The sequence below is a fragment of the Merops nubicus genome, unplaced genomic scaffold (genome assembly GCF_000691845.1).
Source record: "Merops nubicus isolate BGI_N331 unplaced genomic scaffold, ASM69184v1 scaffold9949, whole genome shotgun sequence".
Classification (NCBI taxonomy): Eukaryota; Metazoa; Chordata; class Aves; order Coraciiformes; family Meropidae; genus Merops; species Merops nubicus.
The window spans coordinates 28,650-39,952 of NW_008631668.1; the positions used below are offsets into that span (position 1 = coordinate 28,650).

General features: G+C 37.6%; 1 protein-coding gene across 1 annotated transcript in view; it reads left to right on the forward strand.

Moving 5' to 3' along the window:
- Window positions 1-11,303, forward strand: part of ITGBL1 (integrin, beta-like 1 (with EGF-like repeat domains)) — a gene marked incomplete at both ends in the record, with an annotated part of 79,273 nt that overhangs the window by 27,503 nt on the left and 40,467 nt on the right. The window lies entirely within an intron of this gene.

Here is an 11,303-nt window from a genome sequence, read left to right on the forward strand (position 1 = left end):
GAGTAGCATAATCCTGTTGGATATTTAAATTTTGATCTCTTTTGTCTCATTCATATAAATGCTATTAGGGAGGGTTATTTGCCTCACACTAGTTTGCGAGAATAAATTTGACTAGCCCCAGAGGCAATGTTAATCTCTTTTGATGCAAATTCTGCTTCATATGCCAAGACCAGGTGGCAAAATTAGGTATTAATGGGACCATAAGGGTTTTAGGCAGTTTCTTCAGCATGTAATTCTTTAGCCTGTTTTATTACAGTCAGACCACTCATCCGGTTGCCTCCGCTGAATGTCAAGTCTTCATGACTCCACCTGCTACTTCTCTCTAACTTTACTATATGGTGCATGCAGAGTTCCTATGTGTATGAGGGCTGTGTGGTGCACAGCCCACCTGCTGCTTTCTCTGAGATCCTCAAATGATGCTTCGCCTGTGGATAATACTGTGAATAATAATGTGAATTATTACTATGGATAATAATGTGAATAGGAGGCAATTTCTGGACTGCAATAACTGTAAGATTTATGTAAATGTCATGTAGTGAAAATGCAGAAGGGTTGAAAAATATTTTATGAGGAGCTACAGGCTTGTTCTAGCCTTTAAAAACAAAACTCAGTTTAGTGTTTGGAAGCTGATAAGCCTTAAAATGAATACAGATTAATAATTTAAAGATAAGCTGTATGAATGGTATCTTGTGTGGCAGCATTCCCATCTCTTTATGTATGTAAACATGTGCTATGCTACTGTACTAGTGAACTATCAATGGAAAGAAAAGCTGTATGGGAGGAGGGTCTGACCTCTTCAGATTTGAGAAAGGTGAAAGTAACCCTATTAGCCACTTTTGAATACTGTTATTCCTAATAAACTGGAGCAGTTAATCAAGAACATGTCACCCACGTGAAAATATGTTGCCTGTGGTGCTATCAAAATAACTGTGACCTCAGCGTAACTGCTGCAAAAAGTGATGGCCAAACAAGAAAATGCATCTCTCTCTTTTAAAAACGGTGTACAAATACATTTATGTTCTCTTTCTTTCTTTTCAGCCTAATTTCCTTCTTTTTCAAAATGTCAGTTCCATTTCTAGCCATAGGCACTTCAGTGTAAATGAGTACTGATGATGAATTAATTCAGTCTACACCAGATCTGCATAGGCTAAAAGTAGTTTACAGTACAAAGCTCCAATTTCTTGCCAAAGTGGTAATTTGAGGCCAGCAGAGGTACTTTAGAGTGAATTATTTCACTCACCTTTTTTCTTTTTTTTCCTCTTTTGAGGAGTATGACACTAAAAATGAAGCTGGCTTATGAAAGTTGGCTATAAATGTCACTATAGCATTCTAGTTTTATCTACTAGTTGTGTATCCCTATCTTGTTTACATACTTTCAGTAATTATCATATTCTCTAAACTTAATTTTGCTCTTTATGGGTATTGACTTGGATTTCACTGTCTTCTTTTGAAATAAATCATGTTTTTTCTATGCCCCATTTAGGGTCAGCTGTTATCTCCTACCAGAACTGTGGCGGTGGCTGTTTGTGCTCTAGCTGGAGAGATGTCCACAGCTGCGGGTGGGGTTTATTTTGCACCCTGTAAAAAATACAGGGTAGTATAGATATATAAAAGAAGGCTACCACGTTTAGGTTCCCTTTGTTATTATTGGGAAGGAATTGTTAGGTTTTTGGACATATCTTTTCTCTTCAACAGGCCACCAAATAAAGACAAGGAAACTGGCCAATCAAACAATGGCTTTTCCTCTGGGACTTTCAGATAGATGAATCAGAAGTAAATTGTCTTTGGATTTTGAAAGACACAGAGGTATGACTGCTCAGGATTCCTTTCTGGTAGATCAGTTCTACAAGTATTGCTTGGAAGGAGTCTCAGACTGAAAGCTGAAGAAAGGGATCAAGTGTTTGTGGTTTTTAAGACAGTGAATAAGGAGTCAGAACCACAGCTGTGGAGCTTGCAGTAGAAATATTTTGGAATCCAGAGAAGCCAGTTTAAGTGACTCTTTCTTATAAACTCAGTTTCTCTCTTTGTTGTGCAGAAAATGTATGCATACATTTTTTTTCTGAACCATACAGTAAAATTATATAGGTATGTGTGCATTTTAACTTATAGAAAACTGTCTTGCGTAATCTGTATGGGGCATCATTCATCCTCTTACAGTATGTGAACCTAAGAAAAATCCTACATGTTAGAAGAACCAATGGGGAAAAAAAGCCTGTATTGGTAAATTGTGTAGCTGTTTGTGGTAATATGTCCATATTAAACTTCATGCCACTGTATCTATCAACATTTTCCCCACCGAGTTCTTACAGATGTAAATTAATTAGTGAATTTATCTAGTGAATTTTTGGTTAAGTGGCCACATTTAATCCTTGTTTTAAGAAAAGTATGTGTTCAAAAATCTTTGTCCTGTGAATAACTGTATTTTAAGCTGTCATGGTTTCACTGCTACATTTAATAGAGAGCTCACACATTGACTACAATGGGAGCAGAATTTAACTTATAGGTATAGTGTGTTCTGCCCAGGAAATTTTTACACTTCAGGTGAAGTAAGACAAGTGCAAGAATAGATCTTAGGTGAAAAAATGTGACGCTCTTTACCCTTAGGGACCAAAAAAGCACAAACTACAAAAGCTTGACATGCACAAACTTGTATGTTCTACCTTACTAATTGCCCTAAAATTCCTCACTGGCTGCTATATTTTTAAAATATGAAGAGAAAATCAGTGTGCCATTGCACATTATAAATAATTCTTGCACATTTAACTCATCATTTCCATCATTAGTCAGGAAGCAACTAACATTTTAAATGCTAATTTTTAGACTATCAGAGAAGTATTCGCTGCTATTAGACTGCAGAGATGGGAGCATGCAATGGTAGATTATTTTAGCATGAAGACTGTAGGGAAGAATACTATATGTTTCAGTTCAGTGTCAGCAAGAAGAGATACAGTGCAGTTTCATAGAAAGCTGGGAGATTTATTTTAACTGCTCGAGGCAAAATAGCAAAGCAGAGGTATATAGAAAGCCTGACCTGACCAAAAAAAACCAAAAACCAAAAAATCCCACAAACATAGTTTTTTTTGAAAAAAAGAATTCTATTGTTTCTTAAGTAGAACATTTGGATTAGTGCATTTTTGCAAAAATGCACATCTAACAGAATTTTTTCACTTGTTAGACTTTTCCTATTTGACTCTTACTGGGATCATTTTAAAACAATGCCACCTGGACAGATCTGGCACTCAAAGTCTAGGCATGATGTGCAAGCAGACATACCCACCGATGGGACAGGCAAAGGACTAGATTTCCAGTTTACTCTTTTTCTCATTGCTCATTCCAGTCAGCAGAGGAGATTCTGAAATCAAACAGGATGTAAGAAACTCACACACAAGGGCTGTTTTTTGGAGAGAGACAGAGACCAATTCAGAATGTAATGCTTAGGGACAAACAGCTGGAGCAGGGCTTGAGATTGGCTTTTGGGTCCTGGCTTTGCCAGTGTCTTGCTCTGCGATGTTCAATCAGGGGTCCTGTTTCCAGAAAAGCAGGGTAATGATACTGCCTTCCTTCTCAGCACACTTTGAGCTTTGTGTCTTCTCTGCTCTGTCATAGTTACTGTTTAAAACATTAACTAATTTTGTACTTATTTCCCTCTTGACAAAGGGAGTTACAAGAGTTACAGGAATGTACGTAGTCTCTGTTGCCCACCTCTTTGAATGCTGGCATACTCTGTTTTAGTAAATCTCAGTTTTAGCTATTTAGACATGGAAATGTGAGAGACTTTGTTTTTCATTTTGTTGTGCTGCTTGCTATGATAATTGTCGGAGTCATGTTTTATTAGCAACAGAAACAAAATTGCTAGACCCACAGAATGCCAGACGCTGTTGGTGAGGATGTGTATTTTGCCCTAGGCAGCTTCTCATTTCCATTTTGCTAACATCTGTGTAACACCTAGCCTCACAACTAATGGATGGTTTGATGAACTGACTGGATGGTACACGCTCTGTTAGCCCTCTGCTCTATCCTGCACAGGCAATAGAGGTTGAAGTCATTCTTAAACTCCTACTTCAGCAGCAAGTTTACTGCTAATAAACCAAATTTCCGTCGAGAAATTCAGTGGTGTCTGCTCAGGCTGGCTGCTTATACATTCAGAAAGATGCACCCGTGTAGCAAACTGACGGCAAATGTCCATCTGAACAAGCTTGCCATTGCACACACATCCATTTTGCTGCTTCTCAGAGCTCACTGGCAGTGTTCATTGGGCTCTGTCAGTGGACATTTACATAGTGATTTATATCTGATAGCACTACCTTGGAATCCAAGCAATTTCACTTAAATCCGATTACAACTTTTAAGAACTGTGAAATCTGTTGTTTTCTACCTCTCATACAGGATATACTATTTGTGTGTGAAACCCTAATCCAGCTGACCTTAATGAGAGTGTGAGCAGGAGCTTGCAGTGAATGTGCCATCAAAGTTGTATGGGTGTTTTCTCACAAAGGACTTCAGGATAGCAAGAGAAGCATTCAGATGGTTCTGAAAAATAAATAAATAATGAAAGATTAAAAATAAGCTATCTAAAAATAATCAGTAGAATAAATCTGTACATAAAAAGTTTAGTAGGAAAAAAATAAAGACAAAATTATGATAAAACCAGTGCCAACAAACACTGGAAAGTTAACAAAGCCAAATAAAAGCCAGCTGCACAGAAATTGAAACTCACTTCACTGAAGAACTGTCCCTCTCTAAAACATATGCATAACGTATTTACCTGATTTCCATGGCATGTTGCAATGGAATTATTTTACTTGTTCAACACTTGGAAAATTAACCATTTCCTAAATTTTCAAATTGTTACTAAAAAGCTGACAAAATCAATGAAGTGGCACAGCAAGCCTTAGACCCACGTGTGTGGCTGGAGGAGTCTGCAATGGCAAGATAGGACTGATAGCTACAGCTTTGTGTACAAGAATCCATGACTGGTCTGAACAATAAATACCTGTACCTGGGTTAAAAACAAATTATTCATAGAAAGTCCCAGATACAGACGATGTGTCAAATCAGAGTGTACAACCCCTCTAGCTTCTCTTACTGTTGTAAGATCACAGTAACCTCTCAGGTTTTCACTGGAGACAAAAATTTCCTGGCTTCTGCAGAGGAAGAAGCTCTACAGAATGTCCTGTCCTCTCTTATAGGAGCCTGTAAAGTTACTGTGCATTAATTAACACTCATAGCAGTTTCAGACCATCAGAGAAGTCAATACTTGAAACAGAGAGGGGAAGCTAGTAATTTATGAGATGTTTCTATCTTCCCTTGGTGAAATTAGGGTGAAAATTGCTACTGAAAATAGAGTGAATTTTGTTCCCTGGTGCTTTTTTCTTTCTGTCTGCTTCAAAGAGGATGACTTAGAGCACCAGGACAGAATGTGCTGGGACCATGGGTGACATGAAATCTTGACGGTGAAATCTGATTTTACCAAGACTATTTTTCATTTTGATATTTTTCACTTCAAATTAAAGCCATGGTATTAGAAGTATGACTGTGTCTTGGTCTTGTAGCTTGATAGCATGTGGGAAGTCTTCTTTCTTCAGGTCAGCTCAAGATCATGCAGAGATCTTGCATTTCAGATTTACTCAAGTCCTGGTGTTCCCTTCATACAAAGTGGGTTAATATGTTTAGAAGAATTTTCTCACTGATCTATTTTTGCCAGAAATAGCAAAAGGGAGAGATTCTGGCTGTGAACTAGGGGTGGGGCAAATGCGTACTGAAGCAACTTAAAGCAGAAGAAGGTGTTATAACTTGACTAAGACCCAAATCTCAATTGGCTGCCTCATACATACTGCATGGCTCATCCAGGAAGTACTTGGTTGATGCATCTCAGTCTCACCTTGAAGCCAATTTGAAACAAACTGAGTATCTAGATCTGTACTTTTAACATTCTACAATTTACAGTCTGAAAAAATCATGAAGTTATGAAAAAAAAAAGAGTTCTCTATTTCTTACCCCTACACACATTCCCATGTGTAATCCAGCCTAAAACATCTTGACCTCCTCTATGGTATTTCTGGAAAATCTGGAGGTATTCTGCAAGACTGTCCATGGAAAAGCACTTCAAAAGAGGCAAAGAACATAAGAATTTAGCAGCTGTTTAGGGCTTGGTCCAAATCCTGCTGAAGTAAAACAAACAAACAAAAAAGGTAGATCTTGAAAGGAAACTATTTTCCCATTCATATATTTTGTAATGTCAATATAAAAACATCAGGCATGTAAGGATGAAATGTATGGTATAATTTGCATTATGCTTATCAATTGAGCATTAGGGAAATGTCATCTTCATTGGCATACGCTTCATGTATTTTGGGGGGCAATTGTCCCAGTGTGGTTCACAGAGTAGTAAAGGAAGGATAGATTTTTAAGAATTTTATCTCACAGAATCATAGAATGGTAGGAGTTGGAATGGACCTTTGGAGATATCTACTCCAATCCCCCCTGACCAGCTTGTTCACCTAAAGCAGGTTTCCTAGGACTGCGTCTAGGTGGGTTTTGAGTATGTCCTGAAAGGGAGACCTCACAACTTCTCTGGGCAGCCTTTTCTAGTGCTCTGTCATCCTCCTGTGTTCCAATTTGTGCCTGTTGCCCCTTGTCCTCTTCCTGGGCACCACTGAAAAGAGACTGGCCCCATTATGCACCCTCCCCTTAGATATTTATAAGCATTGATAAGGTTCCCTCTCAGTCTTCTCTTCTCCAGGCTAAACAACCCCAGGTCTCTCAGCTTTTCCTCATAAGAGAGAGGCTCCAGTCCCCTAATTATCTTTGTAGCACTCTGATGGACTCTCCCCAGTAGACACTCACCATTCTGGTGCTTTCTAGGGCACTTTAAATGTCCCATGACTACTCCTGGCAATGCCCCCAGGCATGTCATCTCCTGGCAGGTCTTTCTGCTCTTCCGTGGGTGTCCCTGGCTCCAGGAACCCCCATGTCTGCCTCATTCTAGTGTTCAGCCACAGATCTTACCACTGCCACCGCTGAGTTCCTCACTGACTGGATGTCATTTCATTATTTGGAACAGTGACATCGAATCGCCCCTCAAGTCACCTGTGTACATCCCATTCAAAAGCAGCAAATTTGACAAACGATTGTGAGAGCAGGCTGTGTTCCTGAAGGGCAGATGGAAACTGGAAGAACTGGAAAGAAATGCATATGACTTACAGAAGACTGTAGAGAACTTTTGGGAAAAAAAATAACATAAAATCTGTTCCATTCTGCCATACTGTATTCCTGGGATCCCAAATCACCTTCCAGCTGGTCTTCTTTTGCTTTCTTTTTCCCTCTTGTACTGGATGGCACAGTTGTGTTGTCCTCAGCCAAAAGACGAACAAGGGAGTAGCTGGAAATTGTTCCCTGTTTCAGGCCTGTGCTATGTGTGTGACCCTAAAACACAGGGAGCGTTTTTAATTTGAGCAATTCCCCTTGGTGTGCAGAGTTCTGCTATTTGTGAGGCCTGACCACAGGATCAGAAATTCCTGAGTTTCTGATAGATCTCTGTTTTGGAGAGTGGAGAGAGAGAAAAATCAGTCTAAAACTCAATTGAGACAATTGCAGTGTTCTTCCAAGGCTACCATTCTGTGTGAAAAAGGAAAAGAGGTTATGTTGCTTCTTATAGTCAGTTAATAAGTAAAAAAGTATGCATAATAATAGCTTGTTGCTATTAGCATTTGATCTCTCAATTTCCGTCAGAAGTCAAGCTGGTTTAAGAAAAAACATCACAAAAGTGAAGGATTGAAAAGGAGAGTGTGCAAAGAAAAAGAAAAAGGTTTGAACTAATTGCCTTCTTTGAAACGTAATTCCTAGAATTTTGTGATTTTGACTGAAAAAACGCCCACTTCCTATTGCGATACTATTTTGCTGTTCTCATTATTGATGTGTTTTATGTTATTGCCCTAATACATTTCCACTGAGTTTTTTAAAAACTTACTTTGACATTTTATAGCAGCATCTACAACCATAGGTACCATTTATTTATCTTCCATTTTAGTTATGATCATGTTTTATCCCTCTCGGACTATCCTCCCCAAATACTGTATACACTTTTGTGCCAATTATGGTGATTTTACTTTTGCAGGTATATATGTATGGTTTATATATGTGTGTGTGTACGTATCTATATGTGGAAAGGAGTGGTTTGAAAAAGCATTGGAAAAACTGCGGGTAACTTTTGTGAATTGTTTAAAGCCAGAAAAAAAAAAAAAGTAGTATAATATTTAGCTCTTTCTTTAAAGTGCCTATATACTGTTCTTTCATTTAGATATCCATGGAGAAATTGAGCAGCAGATACATATATTAAAGTGCTAAGTGGGAAACTGTGTACTTTGCCTGCTAGTGTTTGTGTGTCTTTTCATGTCCAGCTTTAGAAATATGGGGAACAATTATTTTTATTTCTGTTATAAAAAATTAACATGAAACAGACTTTACCTGAAGTGTAATAAACACTTAAGTTAATGGTACATATTAGCATTAACTAATATTAATTAGTTAATTGTAACTAATTAACATTAGTTACAATTAACTAATTGTAACTAATATTAGTTACAATTAACTAATTGTAACTAATATTAGTTACAATTAATAGGGGATAGGGATACAAATAGGGAGTAGGGGATGGGAAATGTCATTTATTTGTTGCTTTGGAATTTTTATAACTTCAGAACAGTAAAGTTATTTGACTGGTGACAGGAAATTCCAACCCAATAGCTGACCGAGAAACACCTTGTTCAAAATTGTGATCCTGCTCCATTCTAGGTCCCATTGGAGGTACCGGCTTTTAAATGCAAGAGACAGGTCATAGCATCATCTGGGACAGTAAAATGAATTTAAATTCTTTTAGGACATAGGATTTCATATGATATTCCTGACAAATGTTGTGTAGAGAAGGCAAAGTTATAATTACTGCTAAGTTACTAGCAGGCAGGAGCACAGTCCTGCAGCACTCTTCTATTCTCAAATTCAGTATTTTTTTCCTCAATCCCACCCCTACATTATTCTCCATGATCTATTCCAGCTTGCTTTTCACTTCACACAAATATCGTGGTATAATTTCTACTGTGATCTTGCACACCTATCACTGAACAACTAAAAGACTTGCCTACCCAATACAAAGGTTAGTATTATCCAGATCACCTTGTCCACTGAGGTGATATTTTCAAAATATTATTTTAGTTTCTCTTTAATTACAGGTATTTTCCAGATCTCCATTCTTTCAAAATATTAGTTTTTAGTTTCTCTTTAATTACAGGTATTTTCCAGATCTCCATCCTTTCAAAATATCTACTTTCATGCAGAATATGCATCCTAAAATATTGTCACATGCTCTTTTCATGACATCCTGTCTTCATTGAGTACTCTTTCTGCTGTTGCTTTCAATACTCAATTTTTTTGGTTTGTTCCTAGAAGACACTCTTTTTCACCTGGACTTATCTTCTAACTCAATCTTCCAATAAACATTTCTACTTGATTAGCTCCCTACAATATTTCTGTATTACAGATTTAATACTTTACAGTCTGATTAAAATAATTTTCTCTTTGTTACAGTCTCCTTGGCATCTACATATGTTAGTATGTTCTCATTCTAAATATGCGTATATAAAAATATTTTTGCTAACATGTAAGATAATTTTGCCTTTAGAAATCCACAGGCATTTGGAGAAAAAAACTCCAACAACCCTAAACAAACTAACAGCCCCTCATGTGTTTGTCTTTAGACATGTTCATCTGTGTAACGAGATTATATAAAGTATTTATGTGCGAGAAATTTTTTACCAGATACATTCTGAGTAGCAGTTATAATTCCTGAATGCTGAAAGCCTGAAGTAATTTATGGACCTCTCTTGTGTGCACAGGAAATTTAATGAAACCTGGCACTTGTTGCTAGGCAAAGTGTGCCTACCAACATAGCACTTAAAAGTAATCTGCAAAGATCTTGCAGTTTAAGTAGCAGGAACGCTAAATTGCTTCCAACGCAGTTTGCCTGTGATGTATTTCTAAAATGAATACAAACTTCTTTTCCTAACCAATAATTCACGCCCACAAAATGTAAACCCTGATGCTTCCATAGGCTGTCAGCTCCATGTAGGAAAAAAACCCAAACCGTGGTGAGGGGGATGGGAGCTTTTTACTGGAACGTTCTAAGCACCTCTGAAGGCCATTGACTTTAGTGGGAATTAACAAAACTCAAAACTGCTCTCTAATGCACACAATTTGGCCTTGGAAAATGAGCATCTGTATGCAAGGGGTATGACACAGGGAGGTGTGTGGCCATGGCAAAGGAATGGAGCTAGCTAATTTTGGCTGAGTTCAGCATTTCCTTCTGCTCTGTTGCTTGTTGTGGACATTGAAGTGAAAGAGAATGGATTATGGGTTTTGAGGACTTCAGAGGTCATGGGAAGACATCCTTCAGGGTATTTCTGAAATAAAAAACCAGCAAGTAATCAGTCATTGTAGATGAGAGAAGATTGTGCTTGAATATTATATGTGCATTTGGGTGGGCTATGTAGAAGCAATTAGAAATATGTGTGATGATTTATACATTCTGTTTGTCTGATCTTAAATCCTTTCCAAGATTTAAAAAAATATCCACTGTCTAACTGGGACTAAACCAAGCAATGTTCTTGCTAAATTCAGTAAGAGACACCTTTTTCAAGAATGTCACACTTTATTACATACATGTTTACTTTAAAATGTTTGTAACAGAGAATGTTTAGCTAATTAATTTGTATTCAGTTAAAGAATACAACTTCTTCCTTCATTCCACCATGATATAACTCAGTTTTCTTGTGTGGACTGCTATATTGTAGGTATCTACCAAAGATCCCAGTTGTACAAATTTTGTAGACTGACAGCTGTAATATAAATGAGATTCTGCTTTGCACAGTGATTGTCATTCAGACATTCATTGCAGGAAACATGAATTCGAACTAATGGAAAAAAAAATTAAACAGTTCATCTATTGATTTGCTAATTCCTCTTATTATAAAAGCATTTAGGGAACTGCAATTCTGTTCTGGAATATCTTGGGCAAGGCCAGAATTGATTTTTGATGTGATCACATCTCATCCTTTTGACTGACAAGGTTGACTCTTTCTGGCAAGCTTTTCTTAATGCTTTTGTTCCCTCTCCTTCTTTGCATTTTTCTCCCCACACTTTCTTCCTCTTTCTTTCACATCCTTCTCCATTGAGTATTAAGGGGTAAGGCTGAGCTGGCCATTGGATGTGACAGACAACTGCTATTAATCTCTCTCCCTTCCCAAAGGGAA